The sequence below is a fragment of the Eriocheir sinensis genome, chromosome 30 (genome assembly GCF_024679095.1).
Source record: "Eriocheir sinensis breed Jianghai 21 chromosome 30, ASM2467909v1, whole genome shotgun sequence".
NCBI lineage: Eukaryota > Metazoa > Arthropoda > Malacostraca > Decapoda > Varunidae > Eriocheir > Eriocheir sinensis.
The window spans coordinates 6,078,924-6,100,137 of NC_066538.1; the positions used below are offsets into that span (position 1 = coordinate 6,078,924).

Here is a 21,214-nt window from a genome sequence, read left to right on the forward strand (position 1 = left end):
CCTCACGACCCATGTAATATCCTCCCCCATCTCATTTACGATCTTTAACATCACTCATTCTTCGCAAGCACCTCTCACAAACTTTATTCCCTGCCTCATGTCCCTTGCGATACCACTAGTCACCCAAGAAGTCCATATCTTTACCAACTCACTCCCTCGAAGGTAGTACGTATCCTTGGTACGTATCTGCTTCTTGACACTACCAAGATCGAAGCTTTTTTTTTATAACAAAGGAGACAGCTCAAGGGCAGAAAAAAAAGGAAACAATAATAAAAAAAAAAGCCCGCTAGTCGCTGCTCCTAAAAAGAATCCAAAGAGGTGGCCGAAAGAGGGATCAATTTCGGGAGGAGAGGTGTCCTGATACCTTAGATCTTGGACACTACTAAAAGCTGTGAGCCTCCCAACGTCTGACATCTGGTCATCTAGTTTGGTGGAATGGCTACCCCAGTGAACTCTATCGCTACCCAGTATTAGAACGTGACCTCACGCCACACTCACTCACCAGTCGGAGAGCGGTGCGGCAAAGGCGCTTCCCAGCATGGTGCCCACTGTCGCCATGATGTGAAACAGCGGCCGCAGCGACGCTCTCTCGCACACCAGATGGAACTGTGCGGAGCAGACACTAAAGACTCAAGGCTCACAGGCTTCAGAGACGACACGTGAAGAAATTATAACAACCACGGGCATAGACAGTAGTAATAAATTAAAGGGAGACATTGTTAAATAGGAAATGATCAAAACAAAAACAAATATAATGAAAACTAAATATACACTGGATATGGATTATAGATGAGACTGCGAGTGCAAGCAAATTATAGATAAACAAATGCAGAAAATATAGGAATGAGTAATTCAAGGCATTTTTAGGTAAGGAATTATCAAAACAAAACCAAATATTTCGTGTAATGACAACTAAACATACTGAACAAAGGACAACAGATTAGGCTATCCAGCAAATGATCGATAAATGTCAGACCTGTAAGAAGGAAGGGCTGCCGTAAACACTAAACACCTACAACACATCCCACCACTAAATGCTAATATTTCCTTCTCTTTTACTCTCCTAACTCTTGATCTCCCTCTCACCGTAAAAACCGAATCCACCATTCCCCTCACCACGGCCTCTCGTTCTTTTGGCTTTCGTTCGGAGTAGCGTCTAGTGGGCTTTTTTTCTGCTTTTTAATCTCGAGATGCCTCCTTTACTGTTAAAAAGAAATCTTCTCACCTGGGATACGACGGTTGCGATATACTGGGAGTGGTCGTACTCGATATAGGGACACGAGGCCATCCCGGTGGAGTGGAGCCACGGGGGAACCTGGGACGGAGAGGGCGAGGAAGCAGACGAAGAGTTATCGGCGTGAGGCTGACCCGAGGCGGGGGAGTCGGGGCCAAGACACTCGCTGTTGAAGAAGTCTTGGCGGGACCCTGCGTCGGTGCCTGCGATGGGGACCAGGACGGCCACGGTGGAGTCTCCGGATTGGCTGAGGGAGAAAACGTATAATAGGGCAACAGAAAACATAATAACCTATAGTACTGACGGGAAACTCGAAGCAGATACATACACTCTGATTTTTTAAACGTAACATTAGTCCTCATCAACTGATTTGTGTGGTTAGTCGTTTTTGTTGAATTCTTATGTATCACTTTATATGGCTGAGTTTGTAATATGTCGATTTAATTGTGTGAAAATCCAATAGTTCTAACTCTAACCCAGTCCCCCTCCAAAAACAAACAAAAAAAGGTAAACTAGCCACATATCTGTTAATTAATACTAGCACGTCGTTTAAGAAATTTGGCGTTAAGCAATAAAGGATGAGGAACCCAGAAATGGAATCGATAAAGCCAAATCAGTCACATAACTAAATAATATACACTAATACCACGTTTTAAAAAAATCTGACTTAATCGATTCTCCGCTTTACTGGTTGAAAGATAAGCGATGGTTCTGCGGGGGGTGAGTGGGAGGGGGGCACCTGTCGTGTTTACCTGTGGGGCTCGAGGTCATTTAGATAGGGCGAAGCGGAGGAGTGGCAGCGAAAGGGCAGTATGATGCTCAGAAGGGACGCTGTGATGAGCTGAACCTGCACCATGTTGGCTGTCGGGGGAAGGGAGAGAAAGGGGTTAGAAGGGTGGGCTGAAGGAGGCAGGGAAGGAGAGAGCTCTCACACCCCACACTGCCATACCCTCCTACTGTCTTCCCTTCTCCCCCACCTGTACCTTCTCTCTCTCTCTCTCTCTCTCTCTCTCTCTCTCTCTCTCTCTCTCTCTCTCTCTCTCTCTCTCTCTTACCCATGGCCAGCATCAGGAAGAGAGGCACCGTTCTCCTGCCGCAGCCCAGCACCCCCAGGACCTCCTCGATGCTCTGCCCCTCCAGCATGACGCCGCCCCTGAAACACGACAGGAGAGAAGTTTTAGCGAGGCCTCTGACCCTTGCTGACCTCCTGACCGTGATGACACCTCCTTGCTTCTTCTGATACGTGCTGACAGCTGGCGTGGACTATACGTAAGTTCTAATACCTTTGAAGACATGTTGACATGTTGCAAAGTGAGTGATTGGTCGTGATCGTGATCGGATGTGTTGCGTCTTGCTCCACACGGAAAATGCTTTGTCGACATGGCTGGCAGGGCCAAGTGCGTGAGGGGTTTGTGTTACTTTTGTGAGGATTTCACAGGTGAGAAATGGATTGGATGATGTTTGTGCCTTAACGGTGTCATGTGAAGTGTGCTCATTTGTCTACGGTCCTCAGGGTCGACCGCCGGTCGACCCTGAGGACCGTAGACGCAGCCGACCACCGCCGGTCAACTTTAAAATTTTCAAAGATATCGGCGATGCGCCCGGTCGACCGGCGGTGTGGAAAAATGTCGCCGGTCGACCGGCGGTCAACCGGCGGTCGACCGGCGGTCAGCCGCCGACACCCACGGCAGACCGGCGGCAGACCGCCGGTAGACCGGCGGTCGACCGCGAGTGAACACCTGTGTCTGACCTGGGGATTAGCGAGGGAGGAAGGAGGAAAACGAAGAGGAACAGGTAGGAGCGAGGGATGAAGAGAGAGAGGGAGATGCGATAAAGGAGGAAGAGGAATGGGTGAGAGAGAAAATATATATATATATATATATATATATATATATATATATATATATATATATATATATATATATATATAGATATATATATAGATAGATAGATAGATAGATAGATAGATAGATAGATAGATAGATAGATAGATAGATAGATAGATAGATAGATAGATAGATATATAGATGTATAGATATATAGATATATATAGATATATATAGATATAGATAGATAGATAGATAGATAGATAGATAGATATAGATATAGATAGATAGATAGATAGAGATAGAGAAATAAATATATATATATAGAGAGAGAGAGAAGGGAAAGGAATGGAAGGAGGAACAGGTGGGAGGGAGTGAGGAAGAGAGAGGGAGTGAGGAAGAGAGAGGGAGGGATGGAGGAGAGTGAGGAAGGAAGGGAGAGAGGGTGGAAAGAGATGAAAAGAAAGGAGGAAGAGGAAACTAATAAATAGCCATTAGGAAGAGCGATTATAGGAATAACTACATTTATATACCAATAGTGTTGACTTTAAAGGTAGCAGAGAGCGAGAGATAGTAGGCTATGTCATGAGAAACGATATTGCCGCAGCGCACGTAGTTTTTGAGATATACACTGTTTCATATTACCCCCCTGTCCATATATTACCACCTCCTCCCCTACAAGGTCACTTTGGTCACCTTTCCCATGCAACTTATATCCTGCTCCTGGGATGTCTAGCTTGCCGTTTCCCAATGCAAACTAGAAAAAAACCGTCTTAGCCTCCTATTCTTAAACGTCTCGGGCTCCCATTACGACTATCTTCCAAAGCCCAGAGAAGATTAACCTGTTTTCATGGATGTTTTTTCCATTCAAGATGCCGAAGTCGGGTACAACCATCACCAGGCTCACAAAACAGTCCATGAAAACCCCAGCAACTTCCACGAGAGGCTATTCAAACAGGCGAACTGAGGCGCCGAGACGTTTAGGAATACTCATTTGTCCTTTTACGCCCCTTCTCCGGACGCCTTATCTTTTTTTTCTTTTTTTTTACAACAAAGAAGACAGCTCAAGGGCACAAAAAAAGTAAACAATAAAAAAAAAAGCCCGCTACTCGCTGCTCACAAAAAGAATCCAAAGAGGTGGCCGAAGGAGAGGTCAACTTCGGGAGGAGATTTTAGTTCGCTTCACTAAATATTTCCACATCACTGAGTCATCTGAATATTATGAGAAGCGTCTTTTTACTGACAATATTCATCCCTGTTTGAGTGATAATGTGTTAAGAAAAAGTGTTTTGTCGGCCTGCGAGAATGGGTGAGAGAGAAAAAAAAATATATATATATATATATATATATATATATATATATATATATATATATATATATATATAGATATATATATATATATAGATAGATAGATAGATAGATAGATAGATAGATAGAGATAGAGATAGATAGAGAGATAGATATAGAAATAGATAGATAGATAGATAGATAGATAGATGAATAGATAAGATAGAGATAGAGAGAGAGAGAGAGAGAGGAATGGATGGAGGAACAGGTGGGAGTGAGTGAGGAAGAGAGGGAGTGAGGAAAAGAGAGGGAGGGATGGAGGAGAGTGAGGAAGGAAGGGAGAGGATGGAAAGAGATGGAAAAAAGGAGGAAGAGAAACTAATAAATAGCCATTAGGAAGAGCGATTATAGGAATAACTACATTTATATACCAATAGTGTTGACTTTAAAAGGTAGCAGAGAGCGAGAGATAGTAGGCTATGTCATGAGAAACGATATTACCCAGCGCACGTAGTTTTTGAGAGATACACTGTTTCATATTACCCCCCTGTCCATATATTACCACCTCCTCCCCTACAAGGTCACTTTGGTCACCTTTCCCATGCAACTTATATCCTGCTCCTGGGATGTCTAGCTTGCCGTTTCCCAATGCAAACTAGAAAAAAACCGTCTTAGCCTCCTATTCTTAAACGTCTCGGGCTCCCATTACGACTATCTTCCAAAGCCCAGAGAAGATTAACCTGTTTTCATGGATGTTTTTTCCATTCAAGATGCCGAAGTCGGGTACAACCATCACCAGGCTCACAAAACAGTCCATGAAAACCCCAGCAACTTCCACGAGAGGCTATTCAAACAGGCGAACTGAGGCGCCGAGACGTTTAGGAATACTCATTTGTCCTTTTACGCCCCTTCTCCGGACGCCTTATCTTTTTTTTCTTTTTTTTTACAACAAAGAAGACAGCTCAAGGGCACAAAAAAAGTAAACAATAAAAAAAAAAGCCCGCTACTCGCTGCTCACAAAAAGAATCCAAAGAGGTGGCCGAAGGAGAGGTCAACTTCGGGAGGAGATTTTAGTTCGCTTCACTAAATATTTCCACATCACTGAGTCATCTGAATATTATGAGAAGCGTCTTTTTACTGACAATATTCATCCCTGTTTGAGTGATAATGTGTTAAGAAAAAGTGTTTTGTCGGCCTGCGAGAATGGCGCGCGGCGGAGAGTTGGGCCTAAAAGGATTATCATTATTATTATTATTTCCCTGATGCGGACACCAACATGCTGTCTTATGCACTTCGTTTTATTTTTTTAACCTCTGTGAGAGAGAGAGAGAGAGAGAGAGAGAGAGAGAGAGAGAGAGAGTGTGTGTGTGTGTGTGTGTGTGTTTAGTAGTAGTAGTAGTAGTAGTAGTAGTAGTAGTAGTAGTAGTAGTAGTATATAGTAGTAGTAGTAGTAGTAGTAGTAGTAGTAGTAGTAGTAGTAGTAGTAGTAGTGGGTTTGGGGATAAGGCTTTGTAACGCTTCCCTGTCTGTGTGTGCGTGAGTGTGTATAAAATACTATTACCACACGAGCAGCATGGCCGCACATTTATCTGGTGAAGGTGACCTGACGGAAGGCTGAAGCAACACTTTAAATTCATAGCTCCCAGGAAACGTGGGACTGCAGGCTCCGGTGACGCCTTCGTGCCCTTGAAATAATGCTTCGGCCTTGGCGCTGCCTATACGAGTCGATGGTGATTTTTTTTTCCTTTTTCCTGGAAGCTTCGTCACATGCCATTTGTCGGGGTTTTTTTTTTCTTTTATTCCTCAGTTAAGCAGGCTACGGACTTCGTTATCTTTCATAAACTCTGCTGCCGAAATTATAACTGCTACTGGAGCATGATGATACTGGAACATATATACTGTGTTAAGGATAATTCTTCATCACCAGAACGCTGATATTCTTATTAATATACAGCGCCATAGCCTAGTTATATTACATATATAGCCTACATCCTATTTAGTGAACAAACGAAATTTGATCGAGAGGAAGAAAATGGTTAATACGGCGTGCGGAAAAGGACTTGAGAAAAAGTAATGAATAAAAAATCATTTAACCCAGTAGCTGCGGGGATCATGTTTCTTAATTAAAGGCCCCTCTAAGCGAGAAAAAAGGAGAAAAAAATCATCACTCACGCAAACCATTTCATAATATACATTAACGCATTTGTGATCAGTTTATGCATCATCTATTTTTTGGGGGGGTTTATATCATGACAAAAATTTGGCCCGTCGCTGGTACACGGTAAAGCCACAAATTTGGCCCGTCGCTGCTACCGGGTTAAAACATTGTCAAAACGACCTCGATCTCAAAGTTCCTTCAGGCAAAGCGTGTCAGGCAGGAAAGGAGAATTGAACACCTTGTTATATATGATATTCAAGTTCGTAGCTATGTATTGACGTAAAAGCAGATGGAAATTGCTTACCCCAAAAAATCCTGACCCATTCAGAGCTAATAGCAAGGTCAGATGTTAGGCTTTCTGTAGACATACATACATACATACATACAAACATACATACATATTCTAACACGATTGCTGATTCACAACAAGCTATGGTTCCCGGAAGCGACTGACGCAGAAAACAGACAATGACAAATGGAGGAAAAAATAGTTTACAATTTCTACTCAAATATGTCGACAAAAAGTTAGCAATTTTCGTTTTCTAAAAATCCGGATCGTTGAGGTTCTGAACGAAGACTGGCGGCGGAAGTGGCTGCCAGAGGACACTTCCTTCAAGTTCTCTGGTATGTCGCGGCAGGCGAGACGAGGCGGCGCGCGGGGCATTACGAGTATATTTGTTGTTTGCCAAATCGTTCCGTGCAAAATTACGGTATACTGTTTTATTCAAGATATGGAGCAGTATTATTTATGTTCATATTCAACAGCAAGGGAGGTAGCTCAAGACCCCCCCAAAACATAAAAAAAGATAAATAATAATCCTGCTGGCGCTGCTCCGTTAATGAAAAATGAGCAGAAAGGTCGGAAGGAGAGGCTGCATGGGTACGAAACAACGGGGGAAATTCCGTACCAAGCAGCAACAACTTGCCCAGTCTGGACCATAATTTGTTGATATTTGCCACCTAATTTTAGGAACTGCCTCTGTTTCAAGGCTCATGTTCACCCACATTGTGACAACAGGCAAAACTTAGCGAAGTCTGGCGCCACCGCCAAAACAGAAGAGGAATGGAAAAGAATGATGCCAAGTCCGCGAGTCCCTCCCTAAAAGATTTTCCGCACTAGATAACATGACACCGACTCCAGTCACTCCAGCAATAAATGCGTCTACGCCTATACGGGGTGCTGGCCACCTCGTCCTTCAGGGCGTAAACACGGTGACGCGGCTCACTGTTCAGTACATCCTGAAGCATCCTGAAGGCACTGCATCATTTGCTCACCCACCACCATCATATATATATATATATATATATATATATATATATATATATATATATATATATATATATATATATATATATATATATATATATATATATATATATATATATATATATATATATATATATATATATATATATATATATATATATATATATATATATATATATATATATATATATATATATATATATATATATATAGATATATATATATATATATATATATATATATATATATATATATATATATATATATATATATATATATATATATATATATATATATATATATATAGAGAGAGATAGAGAGATATAGATATATATATATATATATATATATATATAGATATATATATCTATATATATATATATATATATATATATATATATAGATATAGATATATATATATATATATATATATATATATATATATATATATATATATATATATAGATAGATATATAGAGAGAGAGATAGAGAGAGAGATAGATAGATAGATAGAGAGAGAGATAGATAGAGAGATATACATATGTATATCTATATATATATATATATATATATATATATATATATATATATATATATATATATATGTGTGTGTGTGTGTGTGTGTGTGTGTGTGTGTGTGTGTGTGTGTGTGTGTGTGTGAGAGAGAGAGAGAGAGAGAGAGAGAGAGAGAGAGAGAGAGAGAGAGAGAGAGAGAGAGAGAGAGAGAGAGAGAGAGAGAGAGAGAGAGAAATATAGAGATAGATAGATAGATAGAGAGAGAGAGATATATATATATATATATATAGAAAAATATATAGATATATATATATATATATATATATATATGTGTGTGTGTGTGTGTGTGTGTGTGTGTGTGTGTGTGTGTGTGTGTGAAAAGAGAGAGAGAGAGAGAGAGAGAGAGAGAGAGAGAGAGAGAGAGAGAGAGAGAGAGAGAGAGAGAGAGAGAGAGAGAGAGAAATATAGATATATAGATAGATAGATAGAGAGAGAGATAGACAGAGAATATATATATATATATATATATATATATATATATATATATATATATATATATATATATATATATATATATGTGTGTGTGTGTGTGTGTGTGTGTGTGTGTGTGTGTGTGTGTGTGTGTGTGTGTGAGAGAGAGAGAGAGAGAGAGAGATGCTCTACAATCCGTGGACTAGGCCGCTGTTTCAGAGACTCACACCACGTACGCCGCTACTCCTACAAATGCATCAAGTATCGAACTACAAGTAGCACGCACTATAACACTACAAAAATTATATTAATATAACACAGTTATGTTGCATCTAACCAAATAAACTTGTTGCTGTTCATGATAAAATTACAATATAATAATTTCGAAATATTAGACCTATTTCGTTTACACAAGCCTTACTAGAAAATTATAAGTACTAGCAAAAATATTAGTGAGGCAGCCCAACTCATAATATATCAACGAAAGACCAACAATAGTCCAAAAAAATGTGCTATACTTGAAGCCCATTGCGGCGACACTGGCTTCCGGAATCATTTAGGCGTGTGGGAGCGGTGTCTGGAAGGGACATGGGGAGCATGGAAAGGGGGGAAGCGAGGGCGGGGCTTCACTCTTTATAAAGCAGCGCTTCGGCAGAGTTGCAGTCACTGCAGCAGCAACCGTCATTTGTTCATTGAGGTTTGTCTGCACTGCCGCCTTATCCCAACGCGCACAGCGTTCCGCAACCACCTCTACCATGCAGCTTTTACCATTTCCTACCCTAGTGTCTGACCCGCCTGATGGGCGAGCCTCCCGTAACTCACTCGTCGTTTGGGATATTCCTCTTTGGCCGACTGGTTCCCCATCTTGCTGGTCGTGGGTTCGATCCCCGGCTCCGGTGAAACCCTTTTCTTGTCTGTATTAATTTCTCGTGTGTTTCGTGACACGCAGAGGTCGTGTGGAGATATAGTGAAAAGGATTCTGAATTCTTCTTTTTTACAGCAACCTCTAACAGACCAAAAGTGTTTTTGATGTTATCTGTACCAGCTTTCCTTGCATTATTGGGACTCCTTGTGTGAGGTGCCTAGGGGTGGCCTCTCCTAGGTGAACAGGCGGCAGAATGCAGCGTGCTGCTGTTAGGCGATTCACTTGACGCATCTTTTTTTCGCAGTCATGAAGTTCCTACTGAGCGTGGTGGTGGCGGTCGTCGCCTTCGTTACCCTCACCGTCGCTCCTCCGCCGCCGGAACAGCTGGGGCAGGCCGGCTCCGCTGACGGCATGACGCCGCCTCCGTCATCCAGTCACTCTTCAATGAAACACGTCAAGATGATGATGATGCGTAAGTGTTGTCTAAATGATCACTAAGCCAGGCAGTAAAAACATCCCTGTAGGTCATCATGATCTAAGTCAGAGGATGCTTCCTTTTCCACTTTGCCCTTTGTCACCAAAATACAGAAATCAGTGTGCATGGTAAGCTTCCCATGAAGCCGCTTCTTCCTAAAATCTTCACTATTATAATCATTTGAACTTGTGCTGACTATCTTCACACATGGTCCGATATTCCCTTGAATTAATTTAATTCCTCGTCTCCTTAATTCCATTCATTCTCCACAGTCTCCTGTCTATGTAATGGCAATTTATCTAGCTGCACAGTAGCGGACACCTTCTTCGGCTGCATCAAAGAGGATATGCTCTTCCTCGGCAACGTCACCAATATGAGTGAGTATAGCCTATACTTGCTGCACCCTCACCAGCCCTGTCTGAGACTTCACCCTTCGTGATTGAGTTGGTCTTGAAACATGGTCGGAGGGAACAGCCACTAGGCAACCAACTACGTTATCCAATCAGACTTTACCATTAGTCTGCAAATTAGAGTCGAAAAAATTAGTTGTTGAAAAATTGGTAATTCCCTGACTAATGCAGGAAACTTGTGACCCAAGATTTCCTTTGATTTGAGTTGAGGTCCATGAGGCCGAGAAAAGACAGCATTATGACCCACATCATAGGTAACGTGGGTGTCGCACAGGTTCCTTGGAGTGGAGTTATGGGTATATACCTCAAGTTGAACTATTGCAACTTTCTGTTTTCAGGCCTATGCGATATGAAGAGGAAACTGGAAGAAAGACCAAATGGCTGCTTCACAAAAAATGGCACATTGGTGGTTAGTATTAACATCCTCACGTCTTTCACCGATTGTGTGTTTTTGTCACCAGGAACACATTAACATGGTGCAGATGCAAATGAAGCAATGACTGATGAAGTTTTACCATTCAACAAACTTTCGGGTGTTTCAGGAACCCCTCACGAAGTGTCACATGGAGATGCATGAGAAGAAGAAGGCAATGATGGAGCAGAGGAGGGCAATGATGGAGGGGGCAGGGGTTGCAGGCGAGAGCGGAGTGGATAAGATGGATCGTTCCAGGCCGCCGCCACCTCCCATGGACCCCTGCATGATGCCACGCGATGGTCCCATGCAGGGGAAAGCTTAAAGGCTCTTTCCAGACTGTGACACCCGCCGGCCACCACCAAGGGAGGACATCACCGCGGCGTCGTCTCCAGCCCTCGCGTCTGTGTTGCTACGGGCAGGAGGCAGAAACCAAGCGGCCTCTCCCCACCCTGACCTGACCCCTTAATTCCTGCTTCATTAAAATGTCTCCTGATGTTCCTCTGCCCCTTGATGTAAACTCCTTCCTTCCCTCCGTTCCCCTAACCTTGGTCCTGACCCAGCCTCCCCACCATGCCTCTGCTCCTTCCCTTACCACCCACATTCTGTTTCTCCACAATAAAGCACTGCAAAATAAAAAGGAGTTTATATGTATGCTCTCCGGATGTTATGTCCACCCTTTCAGACCAGCGTGACGGGCAGGTCTTTAACACCAAATACTCATCACTCACCAAAGGCTATAGGGAGCAACGGGAGAAGACAGTTGCATCCAGGTTGTTGCTTGTTGGGCAAGTCGCACGGCTCATGTCAGTCTTGTGGACACGGGTGGGGTTGTAGGGCAGCTCCGGAGGACACTCCAATGACGTCTCCGAGCCCTCAAGCCTCAACACACTCGCGGTACTTGGCACTGTGTCGGAAATCACGAAGAGTTGTCACGCCCGCCGCTGGACACACCTCTCCGATGCAGCGTTACCAAATTATCATACTCAGCCGCTCAGCACATTATATTTTCCGGTTTCTGACTCACAGCTATCGCAAACAAACACCAATAAGTAACGCTTCTATCAATAACTTTAACTGGAATCTCGTTATCTGTGTGGGTAGGAGAGTTTTGGGGCCTGGAACTGATAAATGCGATGTTTTGAGTACGATAAAATGGTAACGCTGCTCCGATGCATCCCACCAGAGCTTGAAGTCGGAGTCGATTTTTTTTCATCCAACTCCACGCCCCTGTGTACGACTATTCGAATGTGAGGCCGAGGAGTATGACAGGTAGAAATGAGACGTGGTAGAAATGTGACAAATTAATGAGGTGCGATGGGATGTGGAAGGAACGTGCAGGTGGTTGAGACAGGAAGAGGGAATGGATGGTGGTGACTGCTGGGACTGTCTGATGAACAAGTGGCGAACTGATGTGGTGATAGAGTTTATTTTAGAGGATTAGTTAAGATTCTGACAGTATATGAAGATGGCGCCACTACAAACACTTGCCTGCGCCATGACGGGCTGTGGACTTTAGCTGTTTGTTTTCTCGATCTGCTTTCTTAACATGAGCAGCCGATTCACAGACTGGCATTATCAAACGTATCGTGTTCCTATTACCATGTTACGCGTGGTAGAAGAAGCGATACAATTTATCGTATACGTATCGCATTGGATTTTCGTAGTTTCTGAACGATAACTAAAGCAAAAAAATCAAACGCACATCAATAAATAGGTTTCAACGCAGACTTAGCGAAGTCTGGCGCCACCGCCAAAACAGAAGAGGAATGGAAAAGAATGATGCCAAGTCCGCGAGTCCCTCCCTAAAAGATTTTCCGCACCAGATAACATGACACCGACTCCAGTCACTCCAGCAATAAATGCGTCTACGCCTCTACGGGGTGCTGGCCACCTCGTCCTTCAGGGCGTAAACACGGTGACGCGGCTCACTGTTCAGTACATCCTGAAGGCATCCGATTTGCTCCACCGCCCGTGACGGACGGTGCCTCATATATATATATATATATATATATATATATATATATATATTTATATATATATATATATATATATATATATATTTATATATATATATATATATATAAATATATATATATATATATATATATATATATATATATATATATATATATATATATATATATATATATATATATATATATATATATATATATATATATATATATATACACACACATATATATATATATATATATATATATATATATATATATATATATATATATATATATATATATATATATATATATATATATATATATATATATATATATATATATATATATATATATATATATATATATATATATATATATATATATATATATATTTTGACAAGTTGGTGAAGGTGAGTATGTATTCATTCCTCTGAAGAAGCTATACCAAGCGAAACCAGTCAGGAATATACTTCTGTTTTGACCCTTGATTTTCCCTACTCATATATATATATATATATATATATATATAGAGAGAGAGAGAGAGAGAGAGAGAGAGAGAGAGAGAGAGAGAGAGAGAGAGAGAGAGAGAGACATAGATTTCCATGAAAATCAGACCACACACCCATGGTCCAGACTTGGTGGTCTGTCCTAAACCTAAGTGATTTTACATTAATCAGAAGACTCCAAAACGTTGCATTTCTACTCTAGTTGATATTAAGTTGAAGGAAGTGACGGTCGAGCTTATTTTGAAGGAGTCAATCGTGTTACACTGGACCACTGATGGTGGAAGCTTATTCCATTCTCACTACAACGTTGGTGAAGAAAAATTTGGTGCAATCTGAATTTACTTGTCTACATCTGAGTTTTACGCCATTGTTCCTCGTGCGCAGACTGTCATCGATCATAAACAATGTTGATCTGTCTACATTCGTGAAACCATTAAGTATTTTAAAACAGTCGAGCAATTTTCCTCGGAGGCGCCGTTTCTCAAGAGAACATGTTAAGGATAGAAAGCCTTTCTTCGTAGGATTTGTTGCGCAAGGAAGGGATCATTTTCTTTGCCCGACGCTGAACAACTTCTAATATAGCAATATCCTTTGCATGGTGTGGGGAACAAAACTGTACCGCATATTCCAAGTGGGGTCTGACTAAACTGTTGTAGAGCGGGAGTATTACATCTTTATTCTTGAATACAAAGTTTCTTTTAATGAAGCCCAACATTCTGTTCGCTTTATTTGCTGCATCGATGCATTGCTGTGAGAATTTGAGGTTTGACGCGATTTTGACCCCCAAGTCTTTGACGCATTGAACGCTTTTGAGTTTAACGCCGCGCATTTCGTATTCGAACTTCTTATTCCTCGTTCCAACTTGAAGGACCTGGCACTTGTCTACGTTAAAGGGCATCTCGACCAAGCTGAAATTTTGTGCAAATCCTCTTGGAGGCTTTGCCTGTCTTCGTCAGTGAGAACCGAGTTACCAATCTTTGTGTCGTCTGCAAATTTACTAATGTGGTTATTGAGTCCAACATCCACGTCGTTGATGTAAATAATGAAGAGCACTGGGCCAAGGACCGAGCCCTGAGGGACGCCACTAGTGACAGGCGCCCACTCTGAGTTAAATCCGTCAATCACTACTCTTTGTTGTCTGTTGCTCAACCAATTCGCGATCCATTGGTTTACTTGACCGTCAATACCTATTTGCTTTAATTTGTATAGTAATTTATGATGCGGGACTTTATCAAACGCTTTCTGGAAATCAAGATAGACTACGTCCAGTGATTTGGTTACGTCATAAACAGTGAAGAGGTCGTTATAAAAGGTTAATAGGTTTGATAGGCAGGATCTTTTGTTTCGGAAGCCATGTTGTGAGTCCCCAATCAATGAGAGAGAGAGAGAGAGAGAGAGAGAGAGAGAGAGAGAGAGAGAGAGAGAGAGAGAGAGAGAGAGAGAGAGAGAGAGAGAGAGAGATTTACATAGATTTACATAGAAAATCAGACCACACAGACCCCATGGTCCAGACTTGGTGGTCTGTCCTTAAACCTAAGTGATTTTACATTAATCAGAAGACTCCAAAACGTTGCATTTCTGCTCTAGTTGATATTAAGTTGAAGGAAGTGACGGTCGAGCTTATTTTTGAAGGAGTCAATCGTGTTACACTGGACCACTGACGGTGGAAGCTTATTCCATTCTCGCACTACAACGTTGGTGAAGAAAAATTTGGTGCAGTCTGAATTTACTTGTCTACATCTGAGTTTTACGCCATTGTTCCTCGTGCGCAAAGTGTCATCGATCATAAACAATGTTGATCTGTCTACATTCGTGAAACCATTAAGTATTTTAAAACATTCGATCAGTTTTCCTCAGGCGACGTTTCTCAAGAGAGAACATGTTAAGGGTAGAAAGCCTTTCTTCGTAGGATTTGTTGCGCAAGGAAGGATCATTTTCGTTGCCCGACGCTGAACACCTTCTAATTTAGCAATATCCTTTGCATGGTGGGGAGACCAAACTGTACCGCATATTCCAAGTGGGGTCTGACTAAACTGTTGTAGAGCGGGAGTATTACATCTTTATTCTTGAATACAAAGTTTCTTTTAATGAAGCCCAACATTCTGTTCGCTTTATTTGCTGCATCGATGCATTGCTGTGAGAATTTGAGGTTTGACGCGATTTTGACCCCAAGTCTTTGACGCATTGAACGCTTTTGAGTTTAACGCCGCGCATTTCGTATTCGAACTTCTTATTCCTCGTTCCAACTTGAAGGACCTGGCACTTGTCTACGTTAAAGGGCATCTCCATCTATCCGACCAAGCTGAAATTTTGTGCAAATCCTCTTGGAGGCTTTGCCTGTCTTCGTCAGTGAGAACCGAGTTGCCAATCTTTGTGTCGTCTGCAAATTTACTAATGCGGTTATTGAGTCCAACATCCACGTCGTTGATGTAAATAATGAAGAGCACTGGGCCAAGGACCGAGCCCTGAGGACGCCACTAGTGACAGGCGCCCACTCTGAGTTAAATCCGTCAATCACTACTCTTTGTTGTCTGTTGCTCAACCAATTCGCGATCCATTGGTTTACTTGACCGTCAATACCTATTTGCTTTAATTTGTAAAGTAATTTATGATGCGGGACTTTATCAAACGCTTTCTGAAATCAAGATAGACTACGTCCAGTGATTTGGTTACGTCATAAACAGTGAAGAGGTCGTTATAAAAGGTTAATAGGTTTGATAGGCAGGATCTTTTGTTTCGGAAGCCATGTTGTGAGTCCCCAATCAATGAGTGGCTTTCAAGGTAATTCACAATTTTGTCTCTAATTATGCCCTCAAGTAGCTTACCTACAACCGAAGTTAGACTAATGGGCCTGTAATTACCTGGTACTTTTTGTCTCCTTTCTTGAAAATCGGTGTCACGTTAGCCTTTTTCCAATCTGAAGGACGATGCCTTGTCGCAAGGACATATTGAATACGGTTGTGAGGGAGGAGAGTATTTCGCTCTTTGTTTCTTTCAGCAGAGTTGGATATACTTTGTCAGGTCCAGGACTTTTATTTGTTTTAAGTGAATGGAGAGCTTTAAGGACTTCATCGGTTGTTATTTCAAAATTAGGCAATGAATGCTCGAGATTTACAATAGTACTGGTGTTGGTGGTAGCGAGAGGAAGACTGTTAGTATTAAACACCGAGGAAAAGTAATTGTTTAAGAGGTTTGCAATGTGTTGGCTGTCAGTCACTAGTGCACCGTCGCTGTTTGTTAAAGGTCCAATACCACTTTTGATCGCCTTTCTGTTGTTTATGTAACTGAAGAAAGATTTCGGATTATTTTACAGTTGGCTGCAATATTATCTTCGTATCTACGCTTTGCCTGACCTACTAGTCTTATTACACGACGCCTGGCATCATTATAAAGTCTAATGTTTTCGGGCGTGCTTTGTTCTTTCTTTAACCTGTAAAACAATTTTCTCTCATTGACTGATTGTTTAATTTCGCTATTAAACCACGGTGGGCTTTTATTAGTGATAATTCGCTTCTCGCACAAGGGGACGAATGTGTTCTGCTGAGTGAGTAAGTGATTTTTAAGGCTTAGCCAGGCTTCCTCTACGTTGCCGTCATCTGATAGTTGTATTTCTGTTAGTTTTTGTCGGATTTCTACGAAGTTAGCTCTTTTGAAATTGGGCACCTTTACTTTATTTTCAGTCACTGATGATTGAGCTTTAATGTCGACGCGCACTAATTTATGATCGCAAGAACCGAGGTGTTCTCCTACCGTGACACTACTGATTAGGTTATCTTGGGTCGTTATAACAAGGTCGAGTATATTATTTTGTCGAGTTGGCTCAGAAACCATTTGGCTTAGATAATTTTCTTCTAGAAATTCGATCATTCTATGTGACTCGCCTTCTGTACCTGACAGTGTCGCCCAGTCGATATTGGGGAGGTTAAAGTCTCCTAATATCAGTGAGTCGCTGTTATTAAGTGACTGCCTTAAGACGCTGTACATTTCAAGGTCGTCATCGAGTGATTGCCCGGGAGGTCTGTAGGTGACAGATATATTTAAGTTGACTTTTGCAATGTTTACTCGCACGCACAAATGTTCAACGTTACTGTTTCCCGGTGTTTTGTCAGTGGGTTGCAAATAGCTTTTGACATAAAGGGCGACGCCACCGCCTCTACGGTTTACACGATCTTTGTTGAAGAGTCTGTAGCCATCTATGTTGTATTCGGAACTTAAATCAATATTTGTGGTGTCGATAAATGTTTCGGTTATAGCAATTATGTCAAAATTTTCTGTTAAAGCAAGACATCTCAGTTCATCAAATTTGTTTCTTAGGCTACGCGCATTTATTTCTTAGGCTACGCGCATTAAAGAGAGAGAGAGAGAGAGAGAGAGAGAGAGAGAGAGAGAGAGAGAGAGAGAGAGAGAGAGATATATATATATATATATAGATATAGATAGATAGATAGATAGATAGATAGATAGATAGATAGATAGATAGATAGATAGAAAGATAGATAGATAGATAGATAGATAGATAGATAGATAGATAGATAGATAGATAGATAGATAGATAGATAGAGAGAGAGAGAGAGAGAGAGAGAGAGAGAGAGAGAGAGAGAGAGAGAGAGAGAAATATAGATATATAGATAGATAGATAGAGAGAGAAAGATAGACAGAGAATATAATATATATATATATATATATATATATATATATATATATATATATATATATATATATATATATATATATATATATGTGTGTGTGTGTGTGTGTGTGTGTGTGTGTGTGTGTGTGTGTGTGTGTGTGTGAGAGAGAGAGAGAGAGATGCTCTACAATCCGTGGACTAGGCCGCTGTTTCAGAGACTCACACCACGTACGCCGCTACTCCTACAAATGCATCAAGTATCGAACTACAAGTAGCACGCACTATAACACTACAAAAATTATATTAATATAACACAGTTATGTTGCATCTAACCAAATAAACTTGTTGCTGTTCATGATAAAATTACAATATAATAATTTCGAAATATTAGACCTATTTCGTTTACACAAGCCTTACTAGAAAATTATAAGTACTAGCAAAAATATTAGTGAGGCAGCCCAACTCATAATATATCAACGAAAGACCAACAATAGTCCAAAAAAATGTGCTATACTTGAAGCCCATTGCGGCGACACTGGCTTCCGGAATCATTTAGGCGTGTGGGAGCGGTGTCTGGAAGGGACATGGGGAGCATGGAAAGGGGGGAAGCGAGGGCGGGGCTTCACTCTTTATAAAGCAGCGCTTCGGCAGAGTTGCAGTCACTGCAGCAGCAACCGTCATTTGTTCATTGAGGTTTGTCTGCACTGCCGCCTTATCCCAACGCGCACAGCGTTCCGCAACCACCTCTACCATGCAGCTTTTACCATTTCCTACCCTAGTGTCTGACCCGCCTGATGGGCGAGCCTCCCGTAACTCACTCGTCGTTTGGGATATTCCTCTTTGGCCGACTGGTTCCCCATCTCGCTGGTCGTGGGTTCGATCCCCGGCTCCGGTGAAATCCTTTTCTTGTCTGTATTAATTTCTCGTGTGTTTCGTGACACGCAGAGGTAGTGTGGAGATATAGTGAAAAGGATTCTGAATTCTTCTTTTTTACAGCAACCTCTAACAGACCAAAAGTGTTTTTGATGTTATCTGTACCAGCTTTCCTTGCATTATTGGGACTCCTTGTGTGAGGTGCCTAGGGGTGGCCTCTCCTAGGTGAACAGGCGGCAGAATGCAGCGTGCTGCTGTTAGGCGATTCACTTGACGCATCTTTTTTTCGCAGTCATGAAGTTCCTACTGAGCGTGGTGGTGGCGGTCGTCGCCTTCGTTACCCTCACCGTCGCTCCTCCGCCGCCGGAACAGCTGGGGCAGGCCGGCTCCGCTGACGGCATGACGCCGCCTCCGTCATCCAGTCACTCTTCAATGAAACACGTCAAGATGATGATGATGCGTAAGTGTTGTCTAAATGATCACTAAGCCAGGCAGTAAAAACATCCCTGTAGGTCATCATGATCTAAGTCAGAGGATGCTTCCTTTTCCACTTTGCCCTTTGTCACCAAAATACAGAAATCAGTGTGCATGGTAAGCTTCCCATGAAGCCGCTTCTTCCTAAAATCTTCACTATTATAATCATTTGAACTTGTGCTGACTATCTTCACACATGGTCCGATATTCCCTTGAATTAATTTAATTCCTCGTCTCCTTAATTCCATTCATTCTCCACAGTCTCCTGTCTATGTAATGGCAATTTATCTAGCTGCACAGTAGCGGACACCTTCTTCGGCTGCATCAAAGAGGATATGCTCTTCCTCGGCAACGTCACCAATATGAGTGAGTATAGCCTATACTTGCTGCACCCTCACCAGCCCTGTCTGAGACTTCACCCTTCGTGATTGAGTTGGTCTTGAAACATGGTCGGAGGGAACAGCCACTAGGCAACCAACTACGTTATCCAATCAGACTTTACCATTAGTCTGCAAATTAGAGTCGAAAAAATTAGTTGTTGAAAAATTGGTAATTCCCTGACTAATGCAGGAAACTTGTGACCCAAGATTTCCTTTGATTTGAGTTGAGGTCCATGAGGCCGAGAAAAGACAGCATTATGACCCACATCATAGGTAACGTGGGTGTCGCACAGGTTCCTTGGAGTGGAGTTATGGGTATATACCTCAAGTTGAACTATTGCAACTTTCTGTTTTCAGGCCTATGCGATATGAAGAGGAAACTGGAAGAAAGACCAAATGGCTGCTTCACAAAAAATGGCACATTGGTGGTTAGTATTAACATCCTCACGTCTTTCACCGATTGTGTGTTTTTGTCACCAGGAACACATTAACATGGTGCAGATGCAAATGAAGCAATGACTGATGAAGTTTTACCATTCAACAAACTTTCGGGTGTTTCAGGAACCCCTCACGAAGTGTCACATGGAGATGCATGAGAAGAAGAAGGCAATGATGGAGCAGAGGAGGGCAATGATGGAGGGGGCAGGGGTTGCAGGCGAGAGCGGAGTGGATAAGATGGATCGTTCCAGGCCGCCGCCACCTCCCATGGACCCCTGCATGATGCCACGCGATGGTCCCATGCAGGGGAAAGCTTAAAGGCTCTTTCCAGACTGTGACACCCGCCGGCCACCACCAAGGGAGGACATCACCGCGGCGTCGTCTCCAGCCCTCGCGTCTGTGTTGCTACGGGCAGGAGGCAGAAACCAAGCGGCCTCTCCCCACCCTGACCTGACCCCTTAATTCCTGCTTCATTAAAATGTCTCCTGATGTTCCTCTGCCCCTTGATGTAAACTCCTTCCTTCCCTCCGTTCCCTTAACCTTGATCCTGATCCAGCCTCCCCACCATGCCTCTGCTCCTTCCCTTACCACCCACATTCTGTTTCTCCACAATAAAGCACTGCAAAATAAAAAGGAGTTTATATGTATGCTCTCCGGATGTTATGTCCACCCTTTCAGACCAGCGTGACGGGCAGGTCTTTAACACCAAATACTCATCACTCACCAAAGGCTATAGGGAGCAACGGGAGAAGACAGTTGCATCCAGGTTGTTGCTTGTTGGGCAAGTCGCACGGCTCATGTCAGTCTTGTGGACACGGGTGGGGTTGTAGGGCAGCTCCGGAGGACACTCCATTGACGTCTCCGAGCCCTCAAGCCTCAACACACTCGCGGTACTTGGCACTGTGTCGGAAATCACGAAGAGTTGTCACGCCCGCCGCTGGACACACCTCTCCGATGCAGCGTTACCAAATTATCATACTCAGCCGCTCAGCACATTATATTTTCCGGTTTCTGACTCACAGCTATCGCAA

At 42.3% G+C, this 21,214-nt stretch overlaps 1 protein-coding gene and 1 long non-coding RNA gene across 7 annotated transcripts in view; one reads left to right on the forward strand and one right to left on the reverse strand.

Annotated features, from left to right (window-relative positions):
* Positions 1-12,158, reverse strand: part of LOC127005499 (solute carrier family 22 member 3-like) — a 48,211-nt gene extending 36,053 nt beyond the window's left edge. The window contains exons 1-5 of the transcript XR_007758573.1: positions 11,653-12,158; positions 2,290-2,387; positions 1,987-2,095; positions 1,226-1,481; positions 503-606 (exon numbers count right to left, since the gene is read on the reverse strand). The gene's annotated coding sequence lies outside the window, so the exon portion shown is untranslated. The remainder of the gene's footprint in view (positions 1-502; positions 607-1,225; positions 1,482-1,986; positions 2,096-2,289; positions 2,388-11,652) is intronic.
* Positions 9,387-21,214, forward strand: LOC127005500 (uncharacterized). 6 transcript variants are annotated; one of them, XR_007758578.1, is made up of 5 exons: positions 9,387-9,456; positions 9,929-10,096; positions 10,372-10,476; positions 10,848-10,918; positions 20,307-21,213. It is a non-coding gene; the product is annotated as an uncharacterized LOC127005500 (long non-coding RNA). The 6 variants fall into 6 exon arrangements; XR_007758577.1 differs by lacking the exon at positions 10,848-10,918 and adding an exon at positions 20,103-20,173 and having other exon boundaries at positions 20,307-21,212; XR_007758574.1 differs by lacking the exons at positions 10,372-10,476; positions 10,848-10,918 and adding exons at positions 19,627-19,731; positions 20,103-20,173 and having other exon boundaries at positions 20,307-21,212.